This window comes from Hemitrygon akajei, chromosome 2 (genome assembly GCF_048418815.1).
Source record: "Hemitrygon akajei chromosome 2, sHemAka1.3, whole genome shotgun sequence".
Classification (NCBI taxonomy): Eukaryota; Metazoa; Chordata; class Chondrichthyes; order Myliobatiformes; family Dasyatidae; genus Hemitrygon; species Hemitrygon akajei.
In genome coordinates this window covers 3,907,153-3,926,160 of record NC_133125.1, presented here as the reverse complement: position 1 = coordinate 3,926,160, position 19,008 = coordinate 3,907,153, and the positions used below count along the sequence as shown (strand labels likewise).

At 40.6% G+C, this 19,008-nt stretch overlaps 1 protein-coding gene and 1 long non-coding RNA gene across 9 annotated transcripts in view; one reads left to right on the top strand and one right to left on the bottom strand.

Moving 5' to 3' along the window:
• arb2a (ARB2 cotranscriptional regulator A) overlaps positions 1–19,008 on the bottom strand; it is a 549,148-nt gene that overhangs the window by 6,260 nt on the left and 523,880 nt on the right. The gene's annotated exons all lie outside the window — the stretch shown is intronic.
• LOC140738758 (uncharacterized) overlaps positions 8,792–19,008 on the top strand; it is a 40,002-nt gene continuing 29,785 nt past the window's right edge. The window contains exon 1 of the long non-coding RNA XR_012101440.1: positions 8,792–9,711. This is a non-coding gene — a long non-coding RNA (uncharacterized lncRNA). The remainder of the gene's footprint in view (positions 9,712–19,008) is intronic.

Sequence of the window (19,008 nt, the reverse complement as noted above, 5' to 3'; positions counted from 1 at the left end):
CTAGTCAAGTGGTCCTGTCTATCACTTACAGGTGTGATACAGGACGTACATGTCAGGGACTCAGTGCACAGAAAATCAAGGCAGCTTTTCCCAGTGATTCATCTGCATGATCAATTCACTAATCAGACCAATGTCTATTCAATAGCTTGTTGAACCAAACACACACCACATGTCACTGGTAATTATGAAACAAAAAACCGCTCGGCACATCAGTAAAGGTGTTGTATAAAACTGACAGGTACATAATGCTTTATAAATCTATTGATACTGAATTACAGAAATATGAATCAAAAAGAGTTTGCACAATGAGTGAGTGAAGTTACTAGGGCAGAAGTAATGGATTGAAGCAAAAAACAAGTCAATAAGCCAGCAAAACAAATTGCTGTGAATCTGCACAGCTCTTAAATGCTACCAAATGTTGTCAAGCAGTCATTTTAACAGAACAAAAATACTAACAGAAAGAATTATAAGTTTGTATAATTCCCACTCAGGACTGGAAAAGGGTGGACTATAGAATGCTAGAGTAACACACACACAGAGTGCTGGAGGAACTCAGCAGGTCAGGCAGCACCTGTGGAAAGTAATAAGCAGTCAACATTTCAGGCAGAGACCCTTCAACAGGATTGGAAAGCAAGGGGGACGAAGCCAGAATAAGGAGGAGGGGGGAGGGTAAGAGTACAAGCTGGAAGGTATAGGTGAAGCTAGGTGATGGGGAAGGTGGTTGGCTGAGGGAGGGGAAGAAGTAAGAAGCTGGGACGTGATAGGCGGAAAAGGTAAAGGGCTGAAGAAGAAGGAATCTGATAGAGAGGAGAGTGGACCATGGGAGAAAGGGAAGAAGGAGGGAAACCAGAGGGAGGTGATGGGCAGGTGAGGAGAACAGAAGGGATAAGAGGACAGTCACAATGGGAAATCAAAAAAGAGAGAAGGAGAAGGGGGGATATATTATCAAAAACTAGACAATTCAATGTTGGAACCAACTCTGGTGGAATTTTTTTATATGTTCAATGAACCTTCTTCATCAGTATCATCCCTCAGGTAGCAGTTCATGTGTTAGTTATTTCCCTGATCATATTTGTTACTAAAGTTCCAGTGATTATTTGAAAATATCCCCTCCCCACCTTCTTATTCTAATTTCTTCTCCCTTCCTTTCCAGTTCTGATGCAGGGTCTCAGCGTGAAACATCCACTGCTTATTCCCCTCTATAGATGCTGCCCAACCTGCTGAATTCCTCCAGGATTTTGTGTGTGTAACTCTAGAATTCCAGCATCTGTAGAATCTCTTGTGTTTAGAAAATCAGAAGAGCCATTCCCACACACTAATTGAATATGTGGACAACTGATCTCGAGACAGGTTGATATCCTCTTTCCTGCTGCTGATTTTTGACTCCATAAACTAGTAAAAGAGCTATTAAAAAACTCAATTTAATTTGACAGTCAGACAAAAAGATTTGTAGAAACAGTTGCTGACCTTCAACACGTGAGATCAGATCAAAATATTGGCCTAAGAATTATTCAGATATTAAATTTGAATATATTTAGTGTCAAACTAAAGGGTGGTGATAGTTATTTGCTAATTAAGCTGCAAGAAAGAAACATTTAACATACCAGTGTTAAAATTACACACAACATTATTATGTGTAGAGTGGTAAATACAATACCAGAGACTCATTAGTTTCAAAGTGTTGATTTACTCCAGCAGATATTTGTAATACATCGGGTACAAATAAGATATCTCTATTAACAAATGCATTTGCTCACACAATTGGCTAACAGTAACAATACCACAATAACTATTCAGAATAGTTACGTCACAGTGAAAATACAGAATATAGAAGAGCTGGATCAAAGTTGCTGACAATACTGGTCAAAATCTAAAATGGAACAAAACCATGGCACAAGATGAACAATAAACTCAAGAGATTCTGTGGATGCTGGAAACCCAGAGCAACACACACAAAATGCTGGGAAGGAGAAGAGAAGGGGCACCGAGGGGAGGTGATAGGCAGGTGAGGAGAAGAGGTAAGAGGCCAGGGTGGTGAAGTGAAGAAGGGAGAAGGAGTTGGGAAGAAATTACCAGAAGCTGGAGAAATTAATGTTCATACCATCAGGTTGGAGGTTACCTAGATGGAATAAGAGGTGTTGCTCTTCCAGCCTGAGCGTGGCCTCATCATGGTGGAAGAGGCCATAGACTGACATACTGGAACAGGAATTGGGATAAGAATTAAAATGGTTGCAATGGGAATGGGGAATGGAATTAAAATGGTTGATTGGGAAATTCCACTCTTTGCATCTGCAGGATCTCTTGTTTTTATTATTGCAACAGGAGTTTTGTACTTTTTAGCCATTACACACTCTCTGCATTTGAATATTTCTGTGGTACAGAAATTATCTGACTGTAAAAAACAAATTAACCTCCAATAGGACCGCAATCTTATCATAGGGTTTGGAGGCTTGCGTGCCTCAATGACCCAGAGAACAATGTTGGCTGGAGTCAGGGCCTTATGCTTTGGCTCTTGGTAGGGCCACCCATGCCAAACAGGTCAAAGGGTAGAGGCCAGACTAAGAGTGGTCCTCCAGGTTCAGGGGTTCAGCTCAGGGTGAACAACCCTGACTGGTTAAAAAAAAGTTACGGAAATAGTGATGCAGATTCCTTCTATATCTGTGGGCGATGGTATGGGAGGACCTTCATTGGTGCCCTAAATGCCAGAGAGAAGATCTACAGATACTGGTAATCCAAGCAACACACAAGAAATGCTGGAGGAACTCAGCAGGCCAGGCAGCCTCTATGGAAGTGAGTAAACAGTCGACGTTTTGGGTGAGACCCTTCATCAGGACCCGTTTCTCCAGCATTTTGTGTGAGTTGTTTATAGCAGGTGGACTTTCACTCTAAAATCTAACAGTGAAGCATCATGTTGCAGGAACTGTATCAGTTCTATTTGCATAAAGATGGATTTTAAGTTAAGCACTTTGTGTGCAATTGGGTTCAGAAAGAAACTTTTGCATGCTATATATTAACCAATCAGGGTAACATTATTTTACTACTTTACTGTTCTATAAACATCCATACATCGATGGTGCATGTCTTGACTTTTTGTTTATTAAATTGACTCTTGCCAGCTCATATTAATGAGCCATACTGAAAAAGGGAAAGAGGAGGATCAGTCCAACCACTTAGGATTTTGTGGAGACTATTGGACACTGTCTTTGGTCAATCTCAGTACTATAGAGATTAAAGATTTAAAGGTTAGCTTTGTTTGTCGCATACACACCAAAACATTGACGCATTGCTTTGCATCAAATCAAATCAGTGCCAACACAGCATGTCCACACAGTCATGGGGAAAACGTACAAATTCCTTACTGACAGTGATGGAAATTGAACCGATTGGTAATCACTGGTGCTGTAAAGTGATTGTGTTAACTGCTATGCTACCGGGCTGCCCCTACCTGATTTATCTGAGTATCTGATTATCTTAGTTAATCAACCAGGAGTTACATATTTAATCTCTGCTAGTTTTACAAGTGTGATCATTCTTTAACTTATATAGTTAATTCAAATCACTTATAATTTATATCCAATTTGAAATTCCTTAGCTTCCTTTCTGCAGGGAAGAGCATTCAAACTTCTCTAGCCTTCACAGCTCTAAGGTGAGTTGACTTTTTAAAGCATCATACTGACGGTTTCTAATGGAACCAGTCATGAACACTCCGGTTGAATTTCCACAAGTCTGGGGTGGATGAAGAGCAGTCACAGAGACAGAATAGTCACTGAATTGAAGATGATCACTTTTGACTCGTCATTATGCACTGCTTTAAAGAATTTAAAATGTTCTCAGGAAAAGTGTACTTTCTGTTTATGATTTAAGGAACATATATGAATTTATTTTGTTGATGGGTTTATCCATATTATGTCAATAATTATTAAAAAGCTAGCAGTACATTTCTTTGACCAAATATACACTTTAATGAAAAAGATGGTTGAGAGAGCTGTTTACTTATTTAGAGATACAGCATGGAATAGGCCTTTCCGGCCCTTCAAACCACGCAACCCAACAATCCCCTAATATAACCCTAGCATAATCACGGGACAATTTACAATGACCAACTAACCCACTAACCGGTACAGTGGAAGGAAACTGGAGTACCTGGCGGACACCCACACGGTCTATGACAGGACGTACAAACTCCTTACAGAAGATGATGGGATTGAACACCAAACTCTGATGCTCCAAGCTGTAATAGCTAACTGGTACACTATCATGGCATCATACAGTTGTACACTATAGAATTTGACTCACGGCCACAATGTCCATGGGGACCTTTCTGCCCACCTATACTAATCCTATCTGTCTGTGTAAGGTCCATGTCCTTCTTTGCCTAGCCTACTCAATTCTCTAAATAATTTTTTAATGTAGTGATTGCATCTGATTCCATGGCCTTCTCTGGCAGATTTGTCCACATATAAATTACATTCTACTTATAAATATTTCTCTCATATCCAATCTCCCATCTTAAACCTATATCCTCTTAATTTTGATAAGCTTTCTTTGGGGAAAAAGATCCTTTCTATCTCTCTGATCTATACTTCTAATTAATACACCCCTATATGGTCACCTCTCTGTCTCATTCAAGGGAAAATAAGCACAGCCTATCCATTCTCTCCCCACAAGTAAAGTCCAGCACTGCACATATAGTAAAGATTCATTATAATGTCCCAACTAATATCACATCACCAAGTTCAGGAACAGTTATTACTTTTCAGCCATCAGGCTCTTCAACCAGAGGGGATATTGTAACTTCACTCACCCCAAGACTGAACTGTTCCCACAACCTATAGACTCAATTTCAAGGACTCTTCATTTCATGTTCTCAATATTCATTGCTTATTTATTTATTAATAATATTTTTTTCTTTATTTTTGTAGTTGGACAGGTTTTTTTTTGCACATTAGTTGATTGTCCGTCCTGTTGTGTGTTGTCTTTCATTTATTCTATTGTGTTTCTTGTATTATCTGTGATTGCCTGCAAGAAACTGAATTTCAAGGTTACATATGGTGACATATGTACTTTGATAATAAATTTACTTAGACTTTTGAACTGTTATATTCCATACCCTGATTCATGAAGGCCAGCATACCATATGCATCCTTCACCATCCTATTTATCCAGGTTGCTGTTTCAGAGATTTGAGATTTAGTATTCAAGATTGTTTAATGTCATTCCCTGTACACAAGGGTAAGGGAGAACGAAATAATTGTTACCCCAGATCTGATGAAGCACAAAATATGATAAAAAATCACTAGTAAAAATTTAATAAACCTAATACAATAGGGTCTCTTAGATAGGTAGATGAAGCTTAGGAAAATAGAGGGCTATGAGTAACCCTAGGTAATTTCTAAAGTAAGTACATGTTTGGCACAGCATTGTGGGCTGAAGGGTTTGTATTGTGCTGTAGGTTTTCTATGTTTCTATAAATACATAATACACAGATCGATTGTCCATATAGATACACTAGGCTACACATTAGGTGACTGACAAGAAACAATAAAATTGCAGTGGAGTTAGCATGTGGAGGTGTTGATCAGTCTTACTGCTTGGGAAAAGTGATTGTTTTTGAGTTTGGTGGTCCTGGTATGGATGCTATGTAGCCTCCTCCTTGATAGGAGGGGGACAAACAGTTCATGAGCAGGGTGGGTGGGATTTTGCATGATATTGCTGGCCTTTTTCCAGTACCTTTCTGTATATATATCGTTGATGGAGGGTAAGCTGGTGCCAGAGATGCCATGGGCAGTTTTGACTACCAATTGTAGAGCCTTCCTGTTGGCCAGTGATGCAGATTGTTAGGATGCTCTCCACTGCACATCTGTAGAAGGTCATGAGTACTGATGTGCATAGTCCAGTTCCCTTCAGCTTTCTCAGAAGACAGATGTGTTGGTGAGTTTTCTTGATTGTGTCAGACGTGTTCTGGGATCATGAGAGGTTGTGGGAGGAGACTGAATCTGTGGATTTGAACTCCAAGATCCCTCTGTCCATCAACATTATTCATTGCTTCGCCATTTAATACCTGTGTCTAACACTTAATTGACTAGTATTGGAATTATATTGCATCTACCAACATTCTTTCTGATCTATACCTTACAATGCCATCCAGATTCTGTCAACTGCAAACTTATTGATCACACCTCCTACCTTCACATTCAAGTTGTTAATAGAGACCAGAGCTGGTCACAGGGGCCGAGTTCAAGAGCTGGTAAGTTATATTACAGCTGTATAAAACTCTGGCTTGGCCACATTTATAGTATTGTGTTCAATTCTGGTCACCTCGTTATAGGAAGGATGTGGAGTGGGTGCAGAAAGGGTTCATCAGGATGCTGCCTCATCTGGAGGACAGACTCTATGAAGAGATAAGTGGGTATGTTTTCTCTAGAGCAGTGGAGGATGAGGGAAGATTTATTAGAAGTTTATAAAATTATGCAAGCCATCGACAGACAGCCAATATCTTTTTCCCGGGACTGGAATGCAAAGAGGGATATATTGAAGGTGAACTAGGGAAGTAGGGAAGTGCTAAGGAGATGTGCAGGACAAATTTTTTTTACAAAGAGAGTAGTTGGTGTCTGAAATGCACTACCAGGAGCGGTGTTAGAAGCTGATAGGATAGGAGTGCTAAAGAGACGCAAATAGGCAGATGAATATGAAAAAAAGGGAGGAACATGGTCAGTGTGCAGGGAAGAGCGACTGGAGAGGTTATAAGTCACTGATTTAGAGAACATTGTGGGAAGGACCTGCCCACGTACATTGTTCCTGTCAGGAATGTCTAAGCAACTTTAACTTTGGAATCATTGTTGGTAGCAGTGGATTTAGTTTGAGTCTCTCAGAAATTGCTGATCTCCTGGGATTTTCACGCACAACAGTCTTGAAAGATTACGTTAAAACAAAAAACATCCAGTGAGTGTTGGTGAAAACGCCTTCCTAAAGGGAGAGGTCAGAGAAGAATGGTAGCCTGGTTGAAGCTGACAGGAATGTGAGAGTAAATCAAATTAACACGTGTTACCACAGTAGTGTGCAGCAGAGCACCTTTGAATGCACAAAACCTTTGAAGTGAATGTGCTACAGCAGCAGAAGACCATGATCATACATGTAACACCCTGGGAAAGGTTTCACTGCTAAAGTGATGGTCGTTCTGTTGAAGCACTGTTTGGGTTATGGTTAGAGATAACAGGTACTTTGGAATGTGAGCCGTCCAATGAGGGGAGTATGTTTTCGTGCTGTGTGCTTGACACTGGGGTGAGCTGGGTCCTTTGTTTGGCAAGAGATGGAGAGAGAAGACGCCAGAAAGCAGGGATCATAGACACAGAAAGGAGGGGACTTGGAGTGGGGCCAGGAGTCGACGAAGCCCGGGGAAATCGATGGAGGATTGGCGAAAGGGAAACCGTGAGTTCCAACTTGTGCACATTTGACTGTTTCATTAAAATAGACCCTTTCCTTTTTGTTTTCCTTTACTAACCCTTCAGTCAAATTAAGAATTATAAAGCTAAATTGTTTAATTGCATGTGGTGTACTGTCTGTTATTTCGTGGTATTGATTTGAAACAAATCACGCAGCATCCACACAAACTGGAGATTTTGTACCTCAATTTTACACGTTTGGCAGGGCCAGAGATTGTCTTCCCTAGATTACGCAGCCGACAGAACCTGAGGGTTACATACACTTCTAGCACTAGCCTCAGCCTTGCTAGCGTTAACCAGGCTGCATTGGATTCCATGTGCCAAAAGTCAGGTGGAACACAGCAAATGTCTTACTGAAGTCCGTATAGACCATGTCTACTATCTTGTTTAATTCAAATAATTTATTAACATTTCTATATTTAATGATCCAGCCACATGTGCACAAATGTCTTCTGATTCCAATTATCAGAAGCATAACAAATATGATTCTTTAAAGTTAATACACTGTAATCTTGTGGGAAACAGACATGAATTAACTCTGCTTCTTCTGACCCACTGGAGATATTTATCAGGTGTGCTGCATATACAGGGTCTTTAGCATGTCAATGATTTCCACCCCCACACCCCCCCCATGATGGTAGAGGGTCAATCTTTTTGACCATCAGGCAGGAGGTACCATTGCATTAGGACGAAGACTTTTAGGATGGAAGCAGCTTCTTCCCTCAAGCTGTAAGACAACTCAACTCGCTGCCACCGTCCAAGGGTCATCATGTATGAACTGCGAGTAGCATTATACTGTTTACTTTTTAACATGTATCGTATAAGCATCTTATCATTTGCTAATTTGTTTATGTGTAATGTATCACTGTGTTGTGCACTTAGTCCAGAGGAACGTTGTTTTGCTTGGCAGTATACATGTATAGGATCGAGAGACAATAAACTGAACTTGGCAACACGTACAAACACGCTGGAGGAACTCAGCAGGTCGGGCAGCATCCATGGAAATGAGCAGTCAACGTTTTGGGCCGAGACCCTTCATCAGGACTGAAGAGGGAGGGGGCAGGGGCCCTATAAAAAAGGTGGGGGAAGGGTGGGAAGGAGAAGGCTGGTAGGTGCCAGGTGAGAAACCAGTAAGGGGGAAGATCAAGGGGTGGGGGAGGGGAAGCAGGGAGGGGATAGGCTGGAAAGGTGAAGAAGGAATGTAAGGGGAAAGCACTATGGGTAGTAGAAGAAGGCAGAATCATGAGAGAGGTGAAAGGCAGCTGGAGGAGGATGCAGAGTGAAACTGGGATGGGGGAAGGGAGAGGGAGGGAATTACTGGAAGTTGGAGAATTCAATGTTCATGCCAATGTTTGTTTGATCACAGCATCTGCAGTGTACTTTGTATTTAATAAACTGAACTTGAGTTAGTTAAACTCCGTTTACTTACATACAAGTAACGATTATCTTAAGGATTATAGCGTACACAGAATATAATAAAATTTGCCTTCAACAATATTTACTTGCTTACATTTCTGCAAAATAACTTATTGTATTATTCTAATCATTAAAGTAGATTGAAAATAATTTATTCACAGTAAACACAAGTCCAGAAATTACAGTCACTGATGTTTTTTTGGTAAACAGTTAATGTATTTGTATTTTATTTAGCCCTGTACTTCAATGGCATGAATTATTAACATGGGTATTCTAATGATGTGTGGAGAAATACCATAGAAACGCATTTACTTTTGTTCACTAACCAAAATCACTTCTGACTATATTTGTCTGTTATCACAGCAGTAGTGGTGCAAGAATTTCTAAATGATTAATAATTTACTAAGGCAGTCTGGACTCTCCAATATAGTAAGTATTATTGATTTGCACAAAAATACTGAGAAATCAAAGAAAAGCACTAAATATTACGACTATCATGTGACCATTTCAACAGCTTCTTCCAATTTTACTGTATATAATTTCATGATCGCTATAACATTTGGCCCATCTAAGAAAATTCTTGTAGACTTTTAAATTCAGAGGCTTATAGTTATATACTCAAAATATCTGAACATCAAAATACTACAGGTATGATAGAGACATACAATGTTGTACTATCGATGGGAAAATTAATAATGTATTTATAATATTGTCTGGTGTAGGTAAACTCACTAAAATCAACACAAAATGCTGGAGGAACTCAGCAGCCAGAAACATCTATGGAGAGGGATAAGCATTTGACAATTCAGGCTCAGATCCTTCATCAGGATGCTGAAACTGGACATATTATCAGGTACACCTGCTCATTAATGCAATTACCTCATCAGCCAACCATGTGGCAGCAACTCAAAGCATAAATACATGCAGACATGGTCAAGAGGTTCAGTTGTTGTTCAGACCAAACATCAGAAAGGGGAAGAAATGTGATCTAAGTGACTTTGACTGTGGAATGATTGTTGGCGCCAGACGGGGTGGTTTGAGTATCTCAGAAACTGCTCATCTCCTGGGATTTTCACACACAACAGTCTCTAGAGTTTACAGATAATGTTGTGAAAAACAAAAAGATCCAGTGAGTGCAGTTCTGTGGGTGACAATGCCTTGTTAATGAGAGATGTCAGAGGGGAATGGTCAGGCTGGTTCAAGCTGACAAGAAGCGGACAGTAACTCAAATAACTACACGTTACAACAGAGGTGTGCAGAAGAGCATCAAACCGTGAGGCAGATGGGCTACAGCAGCAGAAGGCCTCGAATGCACACACAGTGGCCACTTTATTGGGTGTAGGAGGTGCCAAACAGAGAGGCCACTGAGTGCATATTTAAGTACTGGGACAACAGATACACGCTGTATTTAAACCACCTTTCATGTTGGAATTACATCTTAGCAAATCAGTGAGGAACTAATAAGACAGGAAGGTAAATCTCCTCCAGGACAAGTTTACAAATTTGAATAATGTTAGGGGGAGCTTTACTTGGTGGCTAGACACCAGAACAGTGAGGGTGGTCTGGTATCCATCAATTTGCATTGTTTGATTTCAATGCTGATATAATGTGCTTGATATGCAGAGATGCAGGGTGAGGCTTCCTGCTAGTTCCAGATAATAATAGTCATTGCTCTGGTATGATCTCCATTCCAAATAAATTACACTGCTCTTTTATAAGAAAGAATTATTTAAAACAACCTTGATTTAGTCTTTGTGAGTCAGTCATGCCAGGTGGAACTGAGGCAGGTTCTGGTCATTAGTTATTTAGAGATACAGTGTGGAACAGGCCCTTTCAGCCCTTCCAGCAACCTGCCGATTTAACCCCGGCATAATCAAAGGACAATTTACAATGACCAATTAACCTACTAACCGGTTATGGTTTAGGACTGTGGGAGGAAACTGGAGCATGCCAAGGAAACCCATTCACACACAAGAAGGAACGTACAAGCTTGCTTACGGAGGATGTTGGAACTGAACTCCGAACTCTGATGCTCCAAGCTGTAATAACATTGAGCTAACTGCTACACTACTGTGTAATGTAGTGGGTTAGCTCGACGAAATTCTTATTTATATTTTGAAATACTTTGTACATCCTTTGGATTTCAGTTTGCTTTTGAACATTTTCAACAGATTTGCTGCTGGGTGTCTGAAATTGCAAAACTTCCTCAAAAACTGAGATCAATGTATATCAACAGAGGGTAACATTGGTGATGGAGGGAAGACATTACCAAAGGTAAAAAATGTCATTCAGTTCCTCAGGGAGTTTTGAATTTATCAAACAGCTTAGTGAAGGCAGATCGTTTACAATCTGTGGTTGAAGAGAACGTATATATCCCTGGACTCAGATGCTTCCCTTGGTGCGAGAAGCAGCCCAAAGACATACATCCAGGACCTTATTGACATTTTTCCCCTCATTCTGTACATATACCCTCTAGTGAACAATACTGAAAATAAGAATCTGAAAGCTGATTCTCTGGAAATAAGGTAGGAAATACTTATTTATTAAGGACTTTTCAGAGTCATAGTGCAGTATGGCACAGAAACAGGTTCTTTGGCCCACGCAAAATGCCAAGTACTCTTCTGCATTGATGCTGCATGGCTTGCTGAATTCCTTCAACATTTTGTGTGTGCTGCTTGGATTTCCAGAATCTGCATATTTTCTCCTGTTTATTTTGGGTTCTTCAGTCCATCTAGTCCGTGCTGACCTGATCTTCTGCCTAGTCCCATTTACCTGCACCCGGATCAGAGCCCCCCATTATCCCTCCCTATAAGACCATAAGACATAGAAGCAAAATTAGGCCAACTGGCCTATCGAATTGACTCTGTCATTCAATCATGGCTGATTTATTTTCCCTCTTATCTCAATTGTCCTGCCCCCTGGTGACTTCCTTCTATTCTGAGGCTGTGCCGAATGGTTCTAAACTCTCCCACTATTGCAAACATAGTCTTCACAGCCACCAGATCTTGGCCTTTTAATATTCAGTAGGTTTCAATGAGATCTCCTCTCATTCTTATAAACTCCAGTGTGTAAAGGCCCAGAACTATCAAACACTCCTCATACATTAACCTTTTCATGCCCACGATCATTCTTGCAAACCTCTCTGGAACCTCTCCAATACAAGCACATCCTTTCCTAGATTTAGGGCCCAAAACTGCCATGTACTGATCCAAATTTTAAATGCTGTAATTCTATCCAAATCTACAAAACTAATTCAAATAATAATTAAGCAAAGTAAGCATTATAACTAGATAGTGCCTGTCTTCTTACTTTAAGAGAAAGGCCAGTTTACTTTTACAGTGCCAAAAATAGGACTACCGGTAGCTTATAAACAACAGCTTTAAACTTCCATGGAGGTGTTTCATATTTGTTCATTATGTGCCATGTCATGATGTGGACTATCGTGGTCTTTCAATGACCATGATTGTTCCTGGAAAATTTTTCTACAGAAGTGGTTTGACTGCCTTCTTCTGGGCAGCGTCTTTACAAGATGGGTGACCCCAGCCATTATCAATACTCTTCAGAGACCACCCACCCATCTGTGTTCAGTGGTTGCATATCGAGGACTTGTGAGATACACCAGCTGCTCAGACAACTATCCACCAGCTGCTCCCATGGCTTCATATGGGGCTAAGCACCCTAAGACCAAGGGTGAACTGCATGCTAGCAGAGGGAAAGGTGCACCTCATACCTCCTTTGGTAGAGGTATATCTCCACCCTGCCATCTTCTAACACCTATTTTAAATTACCCCCTCTCACCTTGAATGCATGCCTTCTGGTATAAGACACTTCAACCCTGGGAAAAAGGTACTGTCTGTTGGCTCTATCTGTACCTCTTATAATCTTATAAACCTCTGTCAGATCTCCCCTCAGCCTCCGCTGTTCCAGAGGAAAGTCAATAATACTGAACAAAATGTGTTTGTTAATACATGTGATCCTTCTTTGAAACATCAGGCAAATTGCAGCTATGTGTAAAAGCCCTTTGATTTGGCAGCTGAACCCCAATGACAGAGTTTTGGTTTATTGGAAGCCACCAAAACAAGGTTGGCCATGCCAATGGCTATTGGGACTGTCTGGTAAAGGAAGCCATTGAAATAAAACTAGAGGAAAAGAATCTTAACAAGGTCTCACTCCAAGTAAGAACTGGAATTTGATTGTATACAAGGTGGGGAAACAGAAAGCTGATTGGATGAGGAGGAACCAACCAGGAGTGACGGACAGAGTATATTCATCATGTACACTGGGAAAGCACTAGATCTTTTCTCTGTGTATTAGTTCCCAGTAGTTATTGATGGAGGAATTTATTCAGTGTACACTGCCACGTTCTTTCAATTGACTGCAGATGAACAAACTCAGCGCAATCACCGAGTGCAGATAATGGACTGCCTTCATACAATGCTGTCCTCCAAGTATTCATTTTTATTGTAACATCTACGATGACTGCCAACATCTTCACGTTCTTTGTAGTTCCTAACTTGTTGAAGTAGTGAAATCGTTTTATTTTCACTCCCAGCGTTTCTGGCATCTTAAAGCCTGAATGCTTGAAACGGCAGTAAGCAAAATAATTCTAGATTGTCTTACTGTTTATTACTCTTGCTAACTATCAGTCACAAAAGTCACTGTTTTTCTAATGCAAAAACACATGACCTACAATAGTTAGAAACAGTTTGGCAACAGTCCCCTGACTGAATTAAGTGGCGTAGTGTCCTAAATAAATGAAGAGAATCCTGGATTGTTTTTCATTAGTGTTTATACTTTCAGAGGCGGCTGCTTCGATTAAAGGGTAGACCAGTTAACCGGAATCCACTGTACTTTCAGTAAATATATTACTTGTCATTAACTTTCTTCTCTCTTTATCTCAGTTAAAATTGCTGAACCTTTACAGAGGTTCACTTTTACAAGAAAAGATACTCCTTCAGTGGTGTACTCATTTCCTTATTCTTCACATGAAAGGTTTTATAATGAAAACTGACCTACTATTTGATTACAAGAGACCGTCTTGTCAAGCCTGACCTATTCACATATGCTCTTCCAGCAATGGTTGCTGCTCGATGATTAAAAATGGGAATCCTAATTGACTTCACCCATCTACACAGGGCATTTAGATCAACGGTGGCATTGGGCCCACCTAACTCAAGTTAAGTACCTCAGTTCAGACTTGAGATCAAGCCTAAAGCCTTATTGGACTGAATGATATAACTCAATCACTAAACAATTAGAGAAACTCTAGTATATTAAATATTTTAGAAACAAAATGCCAAATTAAATGTAAAAATTATTCAATTAGACATGTGAGCAGAATTAGGCCATTTGGCCCATCTAGCCTGTTCTGCCATTCCATCATGGCCGATTTAGTATCCCTCTCAACCCCATTCTCCTGCCTTCTCTCCATAACCTTTAACATCCTTACTAATCAGAACCTATCAACCTCCAGTTTAAATATACCCAAACAACTTGGTTTCCAGTTGTGTCAACGCATTCCACATATTCTCCAACCACTGGCTAAAGAAATCTCTCTTCATCTCTGTTCTATTCTGAGGCTGTGCCCTCCAGTCCTAGACTCACCCACTATAGGAAACATCTTCTCAACATCCAACTCTATCTGGCCTTTTAATGTTCCATTGGTTTCAATGGAATTCCCACTCATTCTTCTAAACTCCAGCAAGAACAGACCCAGAGCCATTAAACAGTCCTCATACATTAACCCTTTCATCCCCGGGATTATTCTCATGAAACTACTCTGGATCCTCTCCACTTCTGAATTTATTGCAGCTTTCCAAATTCACATCCTACTTACGTTGAGGTTCTTGCTCAAATCCCTCCAATCAGATCTTACTAAGTCAGTGAGTCATTCTGCATGGAAACAGGCCATTCATCTCAACAATCACTGACCATGGAATTGCGTTAATCCTATACTGATCCTATTTTGTCCTTCCACCAACTCTCCCCCAACTCTCTCAATATTTATCTATCTATCTACTTATTTTTTTACAGATACAGTGCAGATCAGGCCCTTCTAGTCCTTCGCATTGCACCGCCCAGCAGCACCCAATTTAACCTTCGCCTAATCAGAGGACAATTTACAATGGCAAATTACCTACTAACTGGTACATCTTTGGACTGTGGAACAAAACATAGAGCACCTGGAGAAAACCCTGGGTGAACATACAGAATCCTTACAGAGGACATGGGAATTGAACTCCGAACTCCCCCAGCCCTAGCTGCAATAGTGTCACACTAACCGTTAATCTACCCATCAGAACAAATGTCTAACTCTGGTCCTATCTCTTCTGTTTGTGCAGCACAATGGCTTCTCTTGAAACACATGCACCTTTGACTCCAATATTCCTCAATGTATCCTCCTGTTTCTCACTGATTCATTGCCTTCTGGCAAACACTGGTTTCTGTTTTCTTCATCTATGTTTTATTGACAGCCAGTTTTAGCTTCCCACTAGATACCCTAAACCCTCCTTGGTCTCTAAATTGTCTGACTGGTTGTTCAAAATCCAGAGTTGGAAGAAAGAGCTCACTACAATGAAATATTAGTAAGAAAGAATTCACTGTCTCTGGATTCCTCACCATTGATTCCATCCTGTAGGCGTCATGTTTGATTCTAGATCGTTTGAGCTGAGTTTTGCACAATGTAGCAAAGTTGTTTTCACCACAGTAATACCTCCTGAATCAGCCTTGATTTATTTATCTGTTACTGAACCTCTCCCATTCGATTATCAACTCCAACACTTTTTTGAATGCTGCTCTTTCTCAACACTGTCTCAACTATGTCATCTTAAATCTGCTGCTCATGTCCTAACTCACAAACATACTCATCATTTCTGCTGTTTTCTGGTTTATACAAGCTCATTGCTAAGGAATACCAACATCAGTTTCTCCACCCAGTATTTTCTTTGTTCCCTCTCCCTTTCCTCTTCATCTAAATCCCACTCTGGTCTCTTACTTCTTCTTCTCCTCACCTGTGTATCACCCTCCCCCCTTGTGCCCCTCCTTCTTCCCTTTCTCCCATGGTCCACTGTCCACTCCTATGAGATTCCTTCTTCTCCAGCTCTTTATCCTTCCCACCCACCTGGCTTTACCTATCATCTTCCAGCTTGTCCTCCTCCCCTTTATCCTATTTTTTTATTCTGGAGTCTCCCTCCTTCCTTTCCAGTCCTTCTGAAGGGTCTTGGCCTGAAACATCAACTGTTTATTCCTCACCATAGATGCTGCCTGACCTGCAAAGTTCTTCCATCATCTTGTATGTGTTTTCTGGAATTCCAGCAACTGCAGAATCTCTTATATTTGCTAAGGAATGCCTAGGTTCAATCCTTTTTTATAAATAATTTTATGATCCTGATTTTCAATGTAACCTCTTCCAATAGGATAACTATCCAAGATATCTGCTCTGTCCAATTCTGGATTGTTTCACTTATCTCTAGGCTGCCTTAATGAGTATCGTCCAGTAACACTCTCATCTATGGTGATGAAGTATTTTGTGCGGTTGGTTATAGCTAGAATCAATTGCTGTCTCAGCAAAAATCTAGATGCACTGCAATTTGCCTATCACAATAGGTCTCCAGTGGATGCAATCTCACTGGCTCTTCATGCAGCCTTAGATCACCTGGACAATACTGATACTTACGTCTAGAAAGCTGTTTATTGAATAGAGCTTAGCGTTTCACACAAACATTCCTACAGTTCTAGTCAAAAAACTCCTAAACCTGGGCCTTTATACTTCCCTCTGCAAATGGATCCTCAACTTCCTCACTGGAAAGCCACACTCTGTGCGGATTGAAATAACAACTCCACCTCTCTGATTATCAACACTGGTGCACCACAGGGATGTGTTCTTAGCACTCTGCTCTAATCTCACTACATCCATGACTGTGTGGCTAGACACAGCTCAAATGGCATCTATAAATTTGCTGATGACACACCGTTGTTTGCAGAATTTCAGGAGAAAGCAGTATCAGCTTGTTGAGTGGTATCGCAGCAACGACCTTGTGTCACTAAGACCAAAGTACTGAATGTAGGCTTCAGAAAGGGTAAGAAGAGGGAAGACACATCAGACCTCATAGAGAGACCAGAGGTGGAAAGGGTGAGCAATGATATATACATCCCAAAGACAAAGAAGTATCTAAAGGCAAGATGTCACAACAGGGGTTAACAAGATAAGTTAAAGCCAACATAAAAGCCAAAGAGAGGGCATATAATAGAACAAAAATCAGTGGGAAGCTAGAGGATTGGGAAACTTTCAAATACCACCAGAAAGCAACTAAAAAGTCATTAAGAAGGTAAAGATGGAATATAAAAGTAAGCAGCCAAAAATATTAAAGAAGATACCATAAGTTTCTTCAGATACATATAGTGTAAAGGGAGCCAAAAGTGGTTATCAACCACTGGAAAATGATGCTGGAGAGGCAGTAATGGGTGACAAGGAAATGGAGAATGAACTGAATAAGTATTTTGCATCAGTCTTCACTGTGGAAGATACTAGCAGTATGATGAAAGCAAGAGTCAGGGATCATGAAGTCTTGAGAAACTGAAAGGTCTAGGGTAGATGGGTCATGTGGACTAGATGGTGCATACTCCAAGATTCTGAAAAAGGAAGCTGAAGAGATTGTGGAGGTATTAGTAATGATCTTTCAAGAATCACTTGATTCTGGAATGGTTCTGGAAGACTGGAAAATTGCAAATGTCACTCCAAGAAGGGAGAGGTGCAGAAGGAATGAAATTATAGACAGTTAGTATGACCTTAGTGGTTAGGAAGATGTTGGAGTCAATAAGAAGAATAATGTGGGCTGCCTTAATGACTATCACCCAGTAGCACTCACACCTAAAGTGATGAAATGCTTTGAGAAGTTAGAAACATAGAAAATAGGTGCAGGAGTAGGCCATTTGGCCCTTCGAGCTTGCACCGCCATTCAGTATGATCATGGCTGATCATCCAACTCAGATCCCTGTACCTGCTTTCTCTCCATACCCCCTCATCCCTTTAGCCACAAGGGCCATATCTAACTTCCTCTTAAATATAGGCAATGAACCGGCCTCAACTGTTTCCTGTGGCAGAGAATTCCACAGATTCACCACTCTCTGGTACCCCACTAGTCACTGCCTGCCATTCTGAAAAGGTCCTGTTTACTCCCACTCTTTGCTTCCTGTCTGCCAACCAATTCTCTATCCACATCAACACCATACCCCCAATACCATGTGCTTTAAGTTTGCACACTAATCTCCTGTGTGGGACCTTGTCAAAAGCCTTTTGAAAATCTAAATATACCACATCCACTGGCTCTCCCCATCCACTCTACTAGTTACATCTTTAAAAAATTCTATAAGATTCGTCAGACATGATTTTCCTTTCACAAATCCATGCTGACTTTGTCGATGATTTCACCTCTTTCCAAATGTGCTGTTATCACATCTTTGATAACCGACTCTAGCATTTTCCCCACCACTGATGTCAGACTAACCGGTCTATAATTCCCCAGTTTCTCTCTCCCTCCTTTTTTAAAAAGTGGGGTTACATTAGCCACCCTCCAATCCTCAGGAACTAATCCAGAATCTAAGGAGTTTTGAAAAATTATCATTAATGCATCCACTAGTTCTTGGGCTACTTACCTAAGCACTCTGGGATGCAGACCATCTGGCCCTGGGGATTTATCTGCCTTTAATCCCTTCAATTTACCTAACACCACTTCCCAACTAACATGTATTTCCCTCAGTTCCTCCATCTGACTAGACCCTTGGTCCCTTACTATTTCCGGCAAAATTATTTATGTCCTCCTTATTGATGACAGAACCAAAGTAGTTATTCAATTGGTCTGCCATGTCTTTGTTCCCTATGGTCAATTCACCTGTTTCTGACTGTAAAGGGCCTACATTTGTCTTGACCAATCTTTTTCTTTTCACGTATCTATAAAAGCTTTTAGTCAGTTTTTATGTTCCCTGCCAGCTTTCTCTCATAATCTTTTTTCCCTTTCCTAATTAAGCCCTTTGTCCTCCTCTGCTGGTCTCTGAGTTTCTCCCAGTCCTCAGGTGTGCCGCTTTTTTTTTGCTAATTTATATGTTTCTTCTTTGGACTGGATACTATCCCTAATTTCGCTTGTCAGTCACG